Below are 16,503 nucleotides of genomic sequence, written 5' to 3' on the forward strand. Positions count from 1 at the left end.
GGCCCGGAAATGGGGAAAGGGAATAACACTCGAAATGTAAATAAGAAATACTCAAGTTAATAAAGATTTTTAAAAAAAGGAATCATGCTTATAATATGTGTGATATTTAGAAAATATAGTGTACATCCCAAATATTAGTGATATATTATATATAATGTATATAATACATATATGTTATATATATATATATATAATTTTTTTAAAAAGGCCATGAGTTTGAAAGAGACTGGGAGCCATGATAGGAAGAGTTTGGAGGGAAGAAAGGAAACGTAGAAACTTTGTGTTTACATTCTTATCTCAAAATTTTTTTAATTTTCTTTAAGTGTTCACTGGGCTGGAAAGATGCTCCACGGTTAAGAGCACTGGATGCTCTCACAAAGAGCTTGGGTTCAGTCCATTCCCGGTGCCCACATGGTGGTTCCCAACCGTCCCTCACTCCAACTCCAGAGGATCCCTCACCTTCTCACCTCCATGGGCACCAGGCATGAACGCAATGCACACACGGATGTGTAGGCGGGCAAAGCACTTGTCCAGTCACCTTTTTCCATAATACTAAGACTGAATTATTTATGAGTCATTGCCCAGTTCCTACACTTTGGCTGGTTCCCGGATAGCCCTTGGCTTATTTAACCTGTTTACTCTAGAATATGCCTGCTGCATGGCTCCTTACCTCGCCTCAGTTTCATGCGTCTGACTTCCTCGGAGTGTGGGCGAACCTCCTGCCTCTGTCTAACTCCCAGAGTTCCAATCTCTCTCTGTGGGAACTCCCACCTTCCATTCCCTGCCTCGGCTGAGAAGCCATCAGCTTTTATTGACAGGTGATGCTTCTGCACACACACATACAAATAAAAAATAAAACAAACAATCGTATTGCCAAAAGCTAAGAATGCTGATAGCGTCGTGGCAGATTTATTTTTTTAACCTTCCTCTTTGTATTTTTCTGTATTATTTTAAAAATCCACAATAAACATGCATAAGTATAACAAAGCAATTGTTTTATTGCATTTGTTTATTTTGTGTACGTGCACATACATGAATATGTGCCACCGTGTGTGTGCAGAGGTCAGAGGACGACTCGTGGGAATTGATTTTTTTCCATCACGTGGGTCCTGGAATTGAACCGAAGCCATCAGCTCTGGCAGCAGGCGCCTTTGCCCACGGAGGTATCTGGCTGGCACATGAAACAATTATCTGAAGAATAATTTTTTGCTGGGTGGTAGTGGAGTCTGCCTTTAATCCCAGCACTTGGGAGGCAGAGACGGGCAGATCTCTGTGAGTTTGAGGCCAGCCTGGTCTACAGAGCTAGTTCTAGGACAGTCGGAGCTAAACAGAAAAACCTTGTCTCAAAAAAATACAACCAAAAAAACCTAAAAAAAAAAAATAACCAAAAACAAAAACAAAAGTAACTTGTTGTATGTGGAGAAATACCTCAGTCAATGCTGTGTCTGCTATGCATGAGCTCCTGAATTCAGATCCCAGGAACAGAGAGGTGACTAAGGCTCTGATGGGTTATGTCCCGGGGCTCTCCTCCCCCATCGTCATCCCTGAAGCATGATTAGTTACATTTTTTTTTTATGGAGTCCAGTGCAAACCAAAGACAGAACATTATCAGAATTTCAAGTTGGGAGTAGTTACTCAGGAAGTTAAAGGAAAAGGAAGGATGCCACTTTCAAAGTGAACCAGGGCGGTTTACTAAGACTCTGTCTCAGAACAAAGTTTTGAAAAGGGCCTAGAAAAGGCTCGCTGGTAGAACACGCGCCTGGCACACTTGAAACCTGAAGTTCAACCCCCAGCTCTTCAAAAGAAAAAAATTCAAAATGACAACATGGAGCCTGCAACCAAGTGTGGGGCACTTGTGAGTGTGGCACCCTGTGTGACAGGGGCTGGCAGCCTGTCCCTAACTATCACAAACAGAAAACAGGGATTTCCACCAGAAAAATAGCTAGGAATGGAGCCAGGAAAATCAGTCGAGGAGGAGGGAATCCAGGCTTTGGGAGGCAAGGCCTGAGAGCAGTACAGTCCACTTCAGCCGCCAGGAATCCCACCACAGACGAGCCAGTAAATATTTGTGGTTCTGCACTGGAAACCTTGGCTCCAGAGACACTTGAAGCCCAGAAGAAGACTCTGAGGGTCATAGGTGATGGACGGCTTTAGTTAGCAGAGGTACAAATCAGAAGGCCTTTGCTCAGGCCAGGTCCGGGGGTCTGGAGCTGGTGTCTGTCTGGAATCTTCAGGCTAGGTCAAAGGAAACTTCTCCGAAGAAAAAACACACATGCATGCATGTACACACACACACACACGCACACGCACGCACGTCTGTGCCTTGCCCCCAAATCTCTTGAGAGGCCATCATTTTACCTCCAAAATGCCACCTACAAGCTATCCCCCAGGAACCTGCCCCTGGGCCTCCCACCCCCCTGCCCCCTGGATCCTGGGCACCACAAAGAGTGCCTGTGTTGCAGGCCAGCAGACACTGAGCCTGCAAACAGCCTACACCTCCCGGAGGCCACAGGGCATAAAGGCTGGTCTGTGTGGCCTGCCTGGTGGGCCCACAGCCTCCCTTCCTCCACCAGGCACAGAGATCAAGTCATCGAAGTTTCCCAGGAGGCTGCAAGGGAAAGTGAGGAGACAAGGAGATGCCTAACTTAAAGGTCCACGATGACCCTGAAGGACTCCAGTGTGCTAGCAAGCTGTGGCCACCTCTCTAGACGAGAAGCTATCACTCCCTCTCCCTCTCCCTTTTTCTCCTCTTCCTCTCTCTCTCTCTCCCTCTCCCTTTTTCTCCTCTTCCTCTCTCTCTCTCTCTCCCTCTCCCCTTTTCTCCTCTTCCCCCCCCCTCTCTCTCTCTCTCGGTCCACTTGGGTAGTTGAAGGCCTCTATGTCACTCTTCCCTAATCAGAGTCTTCCCATACTCAATATGGGGAATCACAGTGCCTCCCACTATCTGGGAGAAAAGCCAAAGTTGTCCATTAAGACCATTTCCCCTCCTCTCCTGGATACTTGCTGCTCAGCAGGATTGGTCTTTCTTCCCCCAGCACTAGGATTGAACCCAGAGTCTTACAAACGCTGAGCAGACACCCTGTCAATGAGCTATACCCCCAACCCTGCTTTTTTTTTTTTTTCATTTTTGATTTAAAGTCTCTCTGGAAGTTTCAAAGACAGACCTTTATCTTTCTATTCTCCTGTGTCAACCTCCTTAGGAGCTGGGATGATTAGGCTCGAACCATGAGGCCCAGCTCTATCAGCCTTTGAATGCTCTGGAAAAATTGGGCTCCACCAGAGTCACAGCTACCCGGACTCTCAAGTCATTCAACCACACAAACCTCCATGTCCCTCCATTTCCTTAACCCCTTACACTGCCAGAAATGTTCTTTCAACACACTTTAACACACTTCGACATACTTTATTGGGTACCTTCCGTGTGCCAGGCACGGTTTTGTCTATGCAGTTTTACAGGGTTTGGCATCTATGTTAAACAGGACCCCAGGGACATCTGTCTCCACAGCAATGGCTCCAGTGCTGGGCCATGGGTTGATGTAAGTCGTGTGCCCTCATGAGCACAGCCGGTGCCCAATGTGTGGTTCTCAGTTGGGAAGACCGTTTCTCCATTAGGTACCTGGGTACAGCTTTTGATAGCCCTGCCCAGCCCAGGATTCGCCTCTGAGCTCACCTGTGCTTTGGTGGACAGTCAAAAGGAGCTTCGCTTCCACACCCACAATGCAGGTTTTACTCCACAAAACCCCTCAGCCTGTACGAAGACCAGCCCACAAGTGACCAGAATTCAAGGAAGACTGAGGCAAACCTCACTGATGAGGGTCTGGATCCAATGGGGACATACTGCAGCCTCCCCTCCTCTCCTTCCTCAGCAGGACTGTTCTGATGGATCTGCCTGGCTCCTTCAATGACTCCAACGGTGTGGAAGAGCCCGCAGTGTCCACACTGGCATCCAATATGGAAGTGCTCACCGTTGGCTTCTCCTCCCCTCCTTCCATTTCATTCCTTGACGGTGGGAGTCAAGAAAGGGCCGATATTGGGATCTGCTTTGGGGCAACACATCATTTCATATCTTATGCCTGGCTGAGGTCCCAACCTTGACTTCCTTCAACAAATGCATGTCAAGTGCCTATTAAGTGCGGAGTGGCAGTGATTCAGACACCGTAAACCATTATGGGGGAGGGGGCTGTCACTATTCTCTAGTCAGTCTCTCCTTGTGTGGACAGAGAGGGGGAAAGACCCTGTGTAAGGGAAAGGGTGTGAAGGAAGGGTCAGAGAAGGAGAGAGTTGATACATACTGTCGTTAAGTCCAGAGGACAGAGCCAAAGGACTCCCCCACCTCCACCCCTCCCCTGTCAGCTCTAACTCCTGGCTCTAGATACTTGCTAGCTTTTCCAGAAAGTTCCTATTCACCTGCCCCTTTTCCACCATCCTGCACACATAGGCAGTTCAGGACCTGTTGTTGTAAAAATATAAAAATAAAAAAGTAAAGTTGTCTTTTACCCCACTGGGTCTACACCTCGGTGTCCCATGATATCTGCTAGATATCTTTTTCTTTTTTCTTTTTTTTTTTGGGGGGGGGGAGCTCGGGACCAAATCCAGGGCCTTGCGCTTGCTAGGCAAGCGCGCTACCACTGAGCTAAATCCCCAACCCCTGATATCTGCTAGATATCTTGGCGGAAACACATCCCAGCCGCACACTTTCCTACACTCAAACCCTCACATAAAAGAACACACTACACAATAATCTTTGACCCAATTGGTAAGATATAATTGCCCACTTAAACATACAAAGGCCAGTACCATCCATCCCTTAGGAACATTAATAACAACAGATACACAGAGCAGAATCTTTTTTTTTTCCGGAGCTGGGGATCGAACCCAGAGCTAAATCCCCAACCCACAGAGCAGAATCTTAACATCACCTGCCATGGCTTCTCCCCTCTCTCTCTCCTCTGTCCTGTCTCTTCCTCTCTCTCCTAGTCTCCTCCTCCTCCTTCAAACTTCTCTTCCGCCCATCCTTCCTTCCCCTCCAATGACAGTCTTCCTTCTATCCCGTACCCCTCACCTGTACTTTACAATTTCAATGGCAAGGTTCTGGTGAAGTCACCTAATTCCTGAGTATGTGACTAGGCAGCTGTCCTTGGGGCAGTGGAATTAGCATCCAAATACAGATAACTTCAGGACAAACCACAACAAGGACCCAAGTAGAGATGCAATGGACTAGCTTCTCAGTTCTCCTCTCTCACTGGATCTAACCAACAGGAGACAATGATAGAAGATGGAGTGGAGAAGGAGAGTGCTATCCACCACATACACCCTGTTTCTTCCTCCCTCATCACAGGTCTGGTGGAGGCTCCATGCAGTGACCTCTGCAGATTGCCCCTCTGACCAGTTGCCGGAAACTCATGTGTGAGCCCTTCAGGAAGAGGGCCTCAAGACCCTTGGGTCCCACTCAGCTGGAGCAGTCCCTCCATATAGATTGCCTGTGTAGTTGAGTTGTTCTGATCTCCTCACATGGCCCGCACTGTTGGCAGCCTGGTGGATCTAAGCAAATACTCCTGGCTCTTACCTCATGCCAGCCAAGGGCGACTGTTCAGTTGTGGACCTAGACAACCATGTCATCCCAGCTGTTTTTGTATGTGGAAAATGAGGGTGATGACAGTGAACCAAGCATTCTGGGACAGTCACATAACTAATCCCCTCTTCTTACCAGCCCAGAGATAGGGGCAGGGTTCAAGAGGCTCTGGGCTCCTGACAATAAAGCATGAAGGCATGTGTCATGGCTGCTTCTTTTTGTCCCACATCTCTGCTAAACCTCCCACATACCCTTATGGCTCACCCAAGCAGCAGGGATTTTACATACTAAATAAATACAGGTGAGTCGATTTCCACAAAACCAGGCACACGCTTACCCTGCAGCCAGTTTTTATTGTCTCTTAGCCTGTCTTCTGCCCCTATAAGAGAATTTGAAAATCTGGGTAATTTATTCCCAACAGACATTTTAATTCATGATTCTGAAGGGTGGGGAGCTGAAGTAACAGCTGGCAGCGGCTGCATCCGCCCATGGCAGAAGGTGGAAGGGGACGAAAGGGTGAGAACAAGAAGGGGCTGAACTCGACTTTACAACTCATTCTGGAGACAGCAAACCCACCCCCAAGCTATGTTAAACCACCGTGAGGGCAGAGCTCTCAACCTCCAACACAGATACACTGGGGCTAGTTTCGAATGCCTAAATTAAGCAGACACATTCAAACTCTCCTCATCATGGGCACTTGTCTACACATAGTTCCTTCCACTATAAGCAACTCTGTAGCATTCCACTGAACTTGCTACCTGTATCTGTTCCATTGGCTTGTCCCTTAACCTGGGATATCTCCTTAGTTACTCTCTCTGGAATTAGGAGCCTAAGTTATTTCCCTAGAGTCTTCTAGTATTCCTCAGGAAGCAGGAAAGTTGCTGTCATATACTCTTTGACCTGGTGGTTTTGTTATCATTGTTGTAGTTTGAGACAATGTCTCACTATATAGCTGTGGCTGACCTGGACTCACTATGTGGACCAGGCCAGCCTTGAGTTCACATCGATGTCCCAGCCTCTGTGGTATGCACCACCATACCCTGCCAATCAGGCTATCTGAGGTTCGCAGCAGGAACAGATAATTCATCTTCTTTCCCTACCCCTCACCTTCCTCTTCCTTTCCCCTCTAGAAATAAGTTTGAATTTATTCTGAGCGGTCTATGATGGTCCCCTCGGGGATCAAAGCATCCTCAGTTGTTCCCACAGGCCAGGCTTTTAAAACTCAGTTGATTTTTGTTCTGAAGGAAAACACAAAGCCAATCTGCCCCCTGCCCCAAAGGCCAGCTCTGGGCTTTCAAGTTCAAACAGCAGCAATTCTTGTGCAGCTTCAAGTTTTCCTTGGGGCCTTCAAAAAAAAAAAAGAAAGAAAGAAAGAAAGAAAGGAATAACGCAGAGAGTTAAAAGACCCTGTTCAAAATAAGACTTAAATATTAAGTGGACCAGCACTGGGAATGCAAACGGCACACCCCCTGGGCGGCCTGAGAAGAGTTTGATAGAGACTGTATACAAAGACGCAGGTCAACTTATAAGGTCATATAAAGCTCCTCCCGTGGCCAGCAACATTAGGAGACCACTCCCAAAGGTGAGGGAACAACTATGAGACCTTAAAAACTAAATTGTAACCTTGGGCAGGAGATGGACCCAGGGGCCCAGAAAGGAAGAGCTTATGGAGAGGGAGACATCCTGACTCTTCCTGTCCTCGAGGTACTATCTATGAGGACCTAAAACAACATCCACGGATGCAGGCTCTAGGATCCAGCATCCCAAGACACTAAGCTGAATAGATGGGGGACCAGGCAAAGCCCAGGTGCAAATGGGACATCTCTAGCACAGATGCTCTGAGAGGTTACCCTCCAGTTAGAAATCACCAGGTGAGTGGAATTGGGGGGAAGCGGTTTGCACAGGTTTACGAGTGCTATTCTTTTTACAAATATCATCGACTGTGTCCCTTCAAAAGGCAAAGTTCACTCTGCAATTAGAATTTGATTTTAATCATGGGATTCTCTTTGTCCACTGACATGTTGCTGTTTCTGGCCTCATTTAAGTAAATAAAAGTATGGAGTATAATGTCGGTTCGTGTGTTCCCCAAAACTCCACCCGGAGTCCTGCAATGTCCTCACTGATTGTATAAAGGAAGGAGGAAGGCAGGCGTTTCCCCAAAAGGATTGCTGGAAGGGGATACATCCACAGAAATGCCAGCCAGCCCTCGAACAAAGACGTACACTGCCTTGAAAGGTCACACCCTTCGTAAGTGGCTAAGTTCAGATCAGAATAGCTGTCTCTGCTCACCTGAACTGCTGACATCACAGAATCTCCAGGTGGCACTCCAGGTGGCCTTTCAGAGTGAACTGATCCTTGAGCCCCAGATCACCACAAGCCTTTTCTCCATATTACCATCAGGAATCCCCACATCTACCTAACTGGAGAGGCAAAGATCAGACCCAGTGGCTGGTGGCTGTCCGCTAATGTCCTGAAGAGGGGGCCTCCTCCCCTCCCTGTTCTGACTGTCAGACATGATTGCAGGACTGTGTTCTCACTCATAACAACATAAGACAACAACACAGCCAGACCATGGGGTTCAGATGGGAGCTCTGCTCAAGTCCAAGAACAAAGAATACCCCATTACCCCGGCTGACAAATAAATGGCTGGATTCACATAAAGTTCTTAAGATATGGCATCATGAGGTGTCAAGACAGGAGCTGTGGAAATAAACATAGCTGTCACAAGCCGCCCTCAAACCTTTCCTTATACGTCCCCCCCCACTTACCCCTGTGGCCAGCACATAGGTGGGTGCCTTTTAGAGACTTGGAAAATGAACCAGGAAAGTCCCAGTCTGAACTGAGCAAGGGCAAACTGCACAAAGGCCAGAAGCCAGGTTTCTAAGAGATTCGGAACGACTGACCTTTTCAGACAGGTCCAGGGGAGATTTTTCTCCAGGCCGCTGAGGTGCGTCTTTGCCTCTCCTGGGAGCACCCCTGGGCCCTCTTGAAACAACCATTGTTTCCTGAATGGCGGCTGTGGGCTTGCTGGTTCCTTTACGTCATAATTCCTCAATGGAGGCCATTGTCTCCTGCCACGGGCTCCACAGTTCTTGTCTTGCTCTGTGACAGTGTAACAGGATCCAGCAGTGCCCAAAGGAGGCCTCCACTCCCTGCCAGCGTGGGCGGAAGCTGCATGGACATCATGGAGGGATGGCAGGCTCTCTCCGTCCCTTGGCTGGAGCCAGACCTTGGCCCACCTGACCGCAGCAGATTTCTTCAGTACGGCCAGCTCCTGTTCATGCTGATCCGATAGCCACAGGACAGCCCTTTCCACTGTTCTAGAGACGGCCAGCCTGTGGTGGTACACCCTACCTCCGGGAAGGTGGACCCAGGGGAGTTCCCTCCTCTGCTGAACGGAGCTCACCTGTACAATCTGTTGTAGGAATGGCAGAAAGTGTCCTGCTCATAAAGGACACGGTGGTTTCTGCCTCACTCTCTGGGATCATTCACTTGAGAGAGTTGACAACTATTCAGTAGACAGGTCTAGGAATAAAACGTGGAGATTTTCTGCCAACAGTCACCATGGATTCACCATCCATGGAGGGAGCCATTTTGGAAACTGGTCCTATGACTTCAATGGAGCCCTGGATGGGGTGCATGTACCTGTGCGTGTGTGTGTGCATGTGCGTGTGTGTGTGTGTGTGTGTGTGTGTGTGTGTGTGTGTGTGTGTGTGTGTGTGCACGCGCGCGCGCATGCGCGCAGGGGGACAGTGCATAGGGTACATGGTTACATCCTGCAGTCCACAAGCTCAGAGCCAGGACTAAAATAAACTAATCCCAGGCTCTTGACCTGCAGAAACTAAGAGACTCTAAACAGTTTCTGGAGTTTGGGAGACAATCTGGGTTCAATCCTGATGAACCGCTCGAGGGAAGAAGAAAACGGACTCTGGCAAGCTGTCCTCCAACCTCCACATACATCCCAAGCCCCATGCCAAACACAAAATAAATGAATGTAAATGAATGTAATTAGAATTAATTGACCTGCTTTGGGGCCTGGGTTCATTGACCAGCATGATTTGTGCCGTGGCATTAAATGGTTAATATTCTGGAAGTAAGACCCAGAGCTGCTCCTGCTCACAAAGAGTGGACATAGAGAAGCATGCAGAGGCTCTACGCTCCTTCCCCAGCCGCCACCCACCACTGTTCTGACATCTTCACCTTCCTTCCTCCTTCCTTTCTTCTGTCACTCATTTGAACCCCAGAGGGGTTGTTTAAAAAGTTAAACAAAGCAGGCCAGCTCTGGCCAGATTGGAGTACCTGAGAACCATTCCTCCCCAGACACTGCCTACCCACGAAACACTAAGTTCTATTCCCCTTACAAAACCCACTGCTGCTCCGAGTTCGTATCTGAGTTCCACTTCACACCAGGCACCAACCAGCCAGACTCTGAGATGAAAGGCATGTTAAAATCCAGCTTCCCTGATGGTTTGACTTTAGAGGCCTCATCCTTAAAGGCCAGCCTATCCAACACCTTTTGTGTCCTCTTGGCCCTCCAAGGCTGTGTTAAATGTATAGTTAACATAATAACATAATAAAGATGAAAAAAAGATACTGGGGGGAAGGGTGGTTCTCAACCACCTTCATCTTGAAAGTTCACTGAACCTTGGATCTTTGCGGAGGTAACCCTTAAGCCGTCTGGTGTTTCTCAGTAGACTGACTCCACAAGAACCAAGAGACTCCTCGAACTCTCGACATAGGCTCCCTGATGTCAAATACTCGTGACACTTGTGCAACCTGTCACTTGTCCCCTAGACACACAATTGCACTCTGGGATTTTGCTAAGCCTTTGTTTAATGCCAGCTGGACTAACAAGTTTACAACCCGTTCTCCAACACTGTCTGAAATGGATTGATCCTAGCTGGTGGGAGCTATTGTAAGTTGCCACAAAGTGGGATTCTTGAAGCCACAGGTATAGATGAAATCAATTTAGTGATTATTTTCAAACCCAGGTATAGATGAAATCTATGTAATGGGACCAAAAATCAATGTGTCCAGGGAGGCTCCAGGGGAGAGTCTGTGCTTCTTCTGGTGGTCTCTGGCATTCCCTGGCTTATGGCCACATCTCTCCAAGGGCAGTACCTTCCAATCACTCTGCCTTGTCACATCTTCTCCTGTGTGAGGTGTGTTTCCATGACTCTCTCCTACAAGGACACTTTTAATTGGCATCTTTGGGCTATCTTGGTAATCTAGAATAATTTTCGGACTCAAAATCCTTCAATGTATCTCCAGAGAAATTTTTGTTTTTTAATACTGGAGATTGACCCTAGGCAAGGACACTGGCTGAGTTACACACTCAACCCTCATTTTACCTTTTCTTTCGAGACCAAGGCTCACTGAGTTGCCCAGGCTAGCCCTGACAATACACATACGGAAGTCAGAGGAAAACTTTGGGGAATCAGTTCTCTCCTTCCACAATGTACTCGCCAGTGATCAAACCCAGTCAACCAGGTTGGCTAAGGCAAGCACCTTTACTTCGGCGCCATCTTGCCAGCCTCACTGCATTTTCCAGGCCCCTGTCAAGGCTGCCAACTCTACATCTGAGATCACTTGGGGCCACATCAGTCTGGACTTAAACTTGGGATCCTGATAACATTTTCCATCCTTTTCAGCTCACCCTCTGGTCCTCTAGAAATGACCAGACTTCTTATTTATCTTCCGTAGAGGCAAAATGGAGGTTACAATTAGGATTTCTCAAACCACACTGACCAGGTTTGCATCCTGTCCCTGCACGGTATTTGGGTTCCTGCTGTCAGTGCATGGCCAGCTTGCTCCATCACTGTGGACTGGTAGTGAACTAGGGCAGTGTGGTAGCAAGAGCTTAAAGGAGCAAAGCTGCTTGCAAAGGCCAATCCGTCAGCACAGAGACAGATAGGAGGGGGTTAAGGACCTGCCCTCATCAGCCTGCTCCTCTGGCTAGGCCCCACGTCTTGAATTTGTTACCACGATCTGGGAACAAGAGCTTATCTGGCCTGTCCTATTCAAACCATAACATGATTCATTTCTCCACCTCTCCTACCGAGAGAGCCTGAAAGTACTGTTTTTACTAGAATGTGGTAGAAGTGACTCTATGCTAATCCAAAAGAATCCTTTAGCCGGCTTGTGTCCTACCTCTTGACCTTGAACTCCTGGCTGTTCGGACAATCAGTACAGTAGAGCCTGCAGACGCCTCTATCCCCAGACATCTACCTATGTGTTGGACTCCCCTCTCCCTCCCCAAAAAATCACCCAGTCAAACCCAGTCAACCTACAGAAGCAACCCTGCTAAATAAGGCTACCGGAAGCCACCAGATTGTGTGGCAGGTCATTACACAGCAATAGATGCTCAGAATAGACACTTAGGAACTCCATAACCTGCAGCAAGTGGCAGGCCTCGAGTTCCCAACAGAACAGACTAGGATGAAGAGCTGATACTTGTAGTGAGTCCAGGAAGTAAACAGGAAGCAGGGTAGAGACGTGAGCTGAGAGAGAAGGGTTCATGATTTGATTAAGATATCACGAGGGGGGCTGGAGAGATGGCTCAGTGGTTAAGAGCACCCGACTGCTCTTCCAGAGGTCATGAGTTCAATTCCCAGCAACCACATGGTGGCTCACAACCATCTGTAAAGAGATCCAATGCCCTCTTCTGGTGTATCTGAAGACAGCTACAGTGTACTTATATATAATAAATAAATAAATAAATCTTTAAAAAAAATTTAAAAAAAAGATATCACGAGGGACCTCCTGGGGGGAGACTGCAGAAGGCATCTCAAACTTGTCTCAATAAAATGCTGCAGTTGGGTTGGAGAGATGGCTCAGTGGTTAAGAGCACTGACTATTCTTCCAGAGGTTCCAAGTTCAATTCCCAGCAACCACATGGTGGCTCAGAACCATCTGTAATAGGATCTGATGCCCTCTTATTGTGTGTCTGAAGACAGTGACAGTGCACTCACTTACATATAATAAATAAATCTTTTTTAAAAAAATGTTGCAGTCACTCTGGAAAACAGTAATAGAAGTTACTGGACATTTTTGAAGATAATAATATATATTATACATATATGTTATGTATATGTATATATGTGTATGTGTGTTATATATGTAACATACATACATATATAAAACAGAAAACAGTCCCACTTCTGGGTTGCTGTGGTTTGAATACGTTTTCTCCAAATTTCAAGTGAGGCCAGTGTGATTAAGAGGTGGGGACTCAAGATGCAGAGACCCACAGCCAAACAGGCGGAGCTCAGGGAGTCTTGTGGAAGAGTAGGGGAGGGAGCGGGAAGAAGAGAGGGAAGAGGGGTTTGAGGCTAGCCTGATCTACAAAAAGGGTCCCAGGACAGCCAAGGCTGTTACACAGAGAAATCCTGTCTTGGAGTGGGGAGGGAGAGGTGGGTCCTCTAGAAGGTGAGTGGCCTGGAGGTTTGACTCACGCAGCAACACTTACCCAGCTCACCCTTCTGACTGCATCAGCAAGAGGACACAGTGCCCCTGCTCCCAGAAGACACCAAGAAAGCCCTCACTGGGCACCGAATGCGGAGGCTCAGTCTTGGATTCCCAGCCCCGGGCTATGGGAAGTAAAGTTCTATTCTTTAAACTGCCTAGTCTAGACCGGGGCGATGGCTCAGTGGTTAACAGCACTTGTTCTTACAGAGGACCCAAGTTCAGTTCCCAGCGTCCACGTGGCAACTCACAAATGCCTGGAGCTCTAGATCCAGGGAATCTTCGGAACTCTTTTTTTTTTTTTTTTTTTTTTTTTTTAAGATTTCTTTTATTATATATGAGGACACTGTAGCTGTCTTCAGACGCACCAGAAGAGGGCATCAGATCCCATTACAGATGGTTGTGAGCCACCATGTGGTTGCTGGGAATTGAACTCAGGACCTCAGGAAGAGCAGTCGGTGCTCTTAACCACTGAGCCATCTCTCCAGCCCCCAGATCCAGGGAATCTAATGCCCTCTTCTGACCTCCATGGGTCTGGGGTGCTCATGTGGTGCACATGCAGGCAAAACACCATTCACACAAACAAACAAACAAATAAGTCTTTGGGTTTTGTTTCATTTTGGGGTTTGTGTGTGTGTGTGTGTGTGTGTGTGTGTGTTTTGGTTTTTGTTTTTTATGATCTTTTTTATTTATTTGTGTAGATGAATGCTCAATTTGCATCATGTATATCTGCAAACAGAAGAGGGCATCAGATCCCATTACAGATGGTTGTGAGCCACCATGTGGTTGCTGGGAATTGAACTCAGGACCTCTGGAAGAGCAGTCAGTGCTCTTAACCACTGAGCCATCTTTCCAGTTCTGGTTTTTTTGTTGTTGTTGTTGTTTGTTTTGTTTTTTTGTTTTTTCTGTTTTGTTTTTTGTTTGTTTGCTTGCTCATTTGTTTGAGGCAAGGTCTCACCGTGTACTGCTGACTGGCCTGGAACTTGTTATGTAGACTAAGCTAGCCTTGAACTCACAGAGCTCTCTGCCTTCCTCTGCTACCTGAGTGCTGGGTCTGAAGACATATACCACTAGACTGAGATATAACTTTTTTCTTTTTTTTTTTTTTCTTTTTTTCCGGAGCTGGGGACCGAACCCAGGGCCTTGCGCTTCCTAGGCAAGCGCTCTACCACTGAGCTAAATCCCCAACCCCCCCCTTTTTTTTCCGGATAACTTTTTTCTAATTTAAAAAAAAAAACTTAAGGGGCTGGAGAGATGACTCAGTGATTAAGAGCACTGACTGCTCTTCCAGAGGTCCTGAGTTCAATTCCCAGCAACCACATGGTGGCTCACAACCATCTGTAATGGGATCTGATGCCCTCTTCTGGTGTGTCTGAAGACAGCAACAGTGTACTTACATATAATAAATAAATAAATAAATAAATAAATAAATAAATCTTTAAAAAAAATTACCTAGTCCAAGGTTTTGTGTTGTAGCTGCCCAAGCAGACTAAGAAACAGGGATAGACCCAAACGACTGAAAATGACTCTTGAAAAGACAACCTGCATGTTTGTGTTTATTGCAGCAACAGCCACAATGGCCATGAGGTAAAAGAAAACTGAATTTTCACCAGCAGATGAGGCAGTAAAGGCAATGTATAAACACTGGGAAGTTTTCAGCCACAAACAGACTGAAATTCAACCAGGCAGAGCGGCACCCACCTGCAATCCCAGCACTCAGGAAGTGGGAGCAAGAAGATCAAGAGTTCAAAGCCAGACTCCACAGTGAGTTCCAAGCCAGGCTAGACTATATGGCAAAATCATCTCTGGAAACAAGAAGGGAAAAAAAGGAAAATTCGGTTATAGTCTATAAGATGGGTGGGACTTCAGGGCGCTGTGCTACATGTCAATTGCAGAAGGATAAAACTTCAGGGTGCCGTTAATACAAAGTTCCTAAACGGTCAAATATATACAGGCAAAAAATAGAATGTGGTCACCAGGGCCTGGGCAAGAAGGAAATGAGGAGTTGTTCCAGTGTGTAGAGTTTCAGTTTCACACGGTGACAAGTTCTAGAAATCTATTTCCCGTGGTACACTCAGTTAACCATGTAGTGTACACTCAGCAACGTAAAGGCTCTATATAAATTCAGTGTTTTATGCTTGTGATTGTCTGATGCTAGGAATCGAACTCAGGTCCTCATGTATGCTAGCCAAGGGCTCTGCCATTAAGCTACATCCTCAACTTTAAAGTCCTATGTTTTACCACAGTTAAAAAATAATATAGTCTTGGCCAGCCATGGTAGTGCACACAGAGGCAAAAGAACCTCTGAGTTGGAAGCCAGCCTGCTTTACTCAGTGAGTTCCAGGACAGCCAGAGACACATAGTGAGACCATGTCCCAAAAAGCCAAAATAAGAAGCATACAAATTATTAAGAAGCATACAAATCCATTATCTACCATCCCCTACTGTCCTGTTGTCTCACACTCTAAAAGACCCAGTGAACACACACACACACACACACACACACACACACACACACACACACACCAACCAACCAACCACAGAGATATACAAAGCCACCAGCACACAGAGGCAGGGTCAGAGGTCACCTCCAGGTGTCTGAGGACATGAGTAAGGCACAGGCTACATGCTATCTCGCTTACCTTGTCGGCTGTTTCCTCCTTTGTCCACCAGAGGCTATGATAATCCTCTGGTTGAAGGTTTGTCTGGGTTGTTTTAATAGCACCACATAGTACATGCACAGTTAAATGTGCTGTGAGCATGCTGGAAAGTGTCGCCATTTTCCATCCCACCAGACCCAGTTCCGGAGGGCTGCTTCTCAGCCTCCCGACCCGCCCTGCCCTGGGACCCCCACCATAGGGGGAACTGAAGCCAAAAAAGCAGATAGACCCCCCCTCTGGGTACCGGGTCCCCCTCTCATACTTGCTACGGCTGCCTATACTCAGCCCACAGGCCCAAGGATGTCCCCAGGCCTGTCCCTAGGGCTGCACAGACTCTGAAGACAGTAACTTGACAGAACCTGTTCCTGGGCCCCTCCTGTACCCCCACCCCCACGGCAGCTCTGTCCTCAGGGAGGGTTCTTCCTGACCTGGCATGCTGCCCCTTTCTGAGGAAGAATTGGGGCTGGGTTTGCAGCCCATTCTCCTTCCTTTTTTCTTTAAAAGCCAGGAAGCTCCTCTCCCAGCTCCAAGCATATGGACGAAGTCTGAGAGTTCCACAAATATGACAACAGCAGATCTGAATTTCCCAAGGTGCCGGTCACTTGTCCCTCCCAGCCCACAGACACACAGCCCAGTCAGAGTGAAGGAGGATAAAAAAGCACGAGCTGTCCTCCGGGCTGGCTTCTGCTAGTATGACGTCACCATCCCCCAGGGAAGACGTGGCTCTTTCTCCTGCTTTCCTACTTCAAGAGGAGTTTGGAAAGAGCTTTTCTGGCGGCTGGCAAGGCATGTGCCTGCGAGATTAAC

The 16,503-nt window shown here is 47.4% G+C and overlaps 1 long non-coding RNA gene across 1 annotated transcript; it reads right to left on the bottom strand.

Annotated features, from left to right (window-relative positions):
- Positions 1-14,554: 14,554 nt before the first annotated feature.
- On the bottom strand, positions 14,555-16,348 carry LOC147995722 (uncharacterized). The gene is made up of 2 exons (XR_015683850.1): positions 16,125-16,348; positions 14,555-14,841 (listed from the first exon to the last, which is right to left on the bottom strand). It is a non-coding gene; the product is annotated as an uncharacterized LOC147995722 (long non-coding RNA).
- Positions 16,349-16,503: the final 155 nt, after the last annotated feature.

The sequence above is a fragment of the Rattus norvegicus genome, chromosome 3 (genome assembly GCF_021556685.1).
Source record: "Rattus norvegicus strain SHRSP/BbbUtx chromosome 3, alternate assembly SHRSP_T2T, whole genome shotgun sequence".
Lineage (NCBI taxonomy): Eukaryota > Metazoa > Chordata > Mammalia > Rodentia > Muridae > Rattus > Rattus norvegicus.